The following is a 1,673-nucleotide window of genomic DNA, read 5'->3' as shown; positions in this document are numbered from 1 at the left end:
TTTCATAGAATTCACCTGTGAAGCCATATGGTCCTGGACTTTTGTTTGTTGGAAGATTTTTAATCACAGTTTCAATTTCATTCCTTTTGATTGGTCTGTTCATATTTTCTGTTTCTTCCTGGTTCAGTCTTGGAAGGGTATACCTTTCTAAGAATTTGTCCATTTCTTCCAGGTTGACCATTTTATTTGCATAGAGTTGCTTGTAGTAGTCTCTTAGGATGCTTTGTATTCCTGCGGTGTCTGTTGTAACTTCTTTTTCATTTCTAATTTTATTGATTTGAGTCCTCTCCCTCTATTTCTTGATGAGTCTGGCTAATGGTTTATCAATTTTGTTTATCTTCTCAAAGAACCAGCTTTTAGTTTTATTGATCTTTGCTATTGTTTTCTTTGTTTCTATTTCACTTATTTCTACTCTGATCTTTATGATTTCTTTCCTTCTGCTAACTTTGGGTTTTGTTTGTTCTTCTTTCTCTAGTTCCTTTAGATGTAAGGTTAGATAGTTTATTTGAGATATTTCTTGTTTCTTGAGGTAGGCTTGTATAGCTGTAAACTTCCCTCTTAGAACTGCTTTTGCTACATCCCATAGGTTTTGGATCGTCGTGTTTTTTTTTTTTCAAATAGATTTATTTATTTTCTTTTATTTATTTTTGGCTGAGTTGTGCCCCCAATAGCGCATGCAGGCCTTCCCTAGCTGCAGCAAGTGGGTGCCACTCTCCACTGTGGTGCACGGGCTTCACACTGCGTTGGCCTCCCCCGCCATGGAGCACGGGCTCTACACATGCAGGCTTCGTTAGTTGTGGCTCGTGGGCTCCAGAGCACATCCCCAGTAGTTGTGGTGCATGGGCTCAGCTGCTCCACTGCATGTGGTATCCTCCCTGACCAGGGCCCAAACCCATGTCCCCTGCATCAGCAGGCGGACTCCCAACCACTGCACCACCAGGGAAGCCCCGTCATGTTTTCTTGTAATTTGTCTCTAGGTATTTTTTGATTTCCTCTTTGATTTCTCCAGTGATCTCTTGGTTATTTAGTAACGTATTGTTTAGCCTCCATGTGTTTTGTGTTTTTTACGTTTTTTGAGAAGAAAGTGTAATCTGCTGTTTTTGGAAGGAATGTCCTATAAATATCAATTAAATCTATCTGGCCTATTGTGTCATTTAAAGCTTGTGTTTCCTCATTAATTTTCTGTTTGGATGATCTGGCCATTGGTGTAAGTGAGGCGTTCAAGTCCCTCACTATTATTGTTACTGTCAATTTCCTCTTTTATAGCCGTTAGCAGTTGCCTTATGTATTGAGGTGCTCCTATGTTGGGTGCATATATATTTATAATTGTTATATCTTCTTCTTGGATTGATCCCTTGATCATTATGTAGTGTCCTTCCTTGTCTCTTGTAATATTCTTTATTTTAAAGTCTATTTTATCTGATATGAGTATTGCTACTCCAGCTTTCTTTTGATTTCCATTTGCATGGAATATCTTTTTCCATCCCCTCACTTTCAGTCTGTATGTATGCCTAGGTCTGAAGTGGGTCTCTTGTAGACAGCATATAGATGGGTCTTGTTTTTGTATCCATTCAACAAGCCTGTGTCTTTTGCTTGGAGCATTTAATCCATTCACGTTTAAGGTAATTATCCATATGTATGTTCCTATTACCATTTACTGAATTGTTTCAGGT

General features: G+C 38.7%; 1 long non-coding RNA gene across 2 annotated transcripts in view; it reads left to right on the top strand.

The window, feature by feature from the left end:
- The window catches only part of LOC114484477 (uncharacterized), a 142,662-nt gene that overhangs the window by 20,048 nt on the left and 120,941 nt on the right, over positions 1-1,673 (top strand). The window lies entirely within an intron of this gene.

Source organism: Physeter macrocephalus, chromosome 20, assembly GCF_002837175.3.
Source record: "Physeter macrocephalus isolate SW-GA chromosome 20, ASM283717v5, whole genome shotgun sequence".
NCBI classification, from domain to species: Eukaryota; Metazoa; Chordata; class Mammalia; order Artiodactyla; family Physeteridae; genus Physeter; species Physeter macrocephalus.
This window is presented reverse-complemented; position numbering and strand designations above follow the sequence as displayed.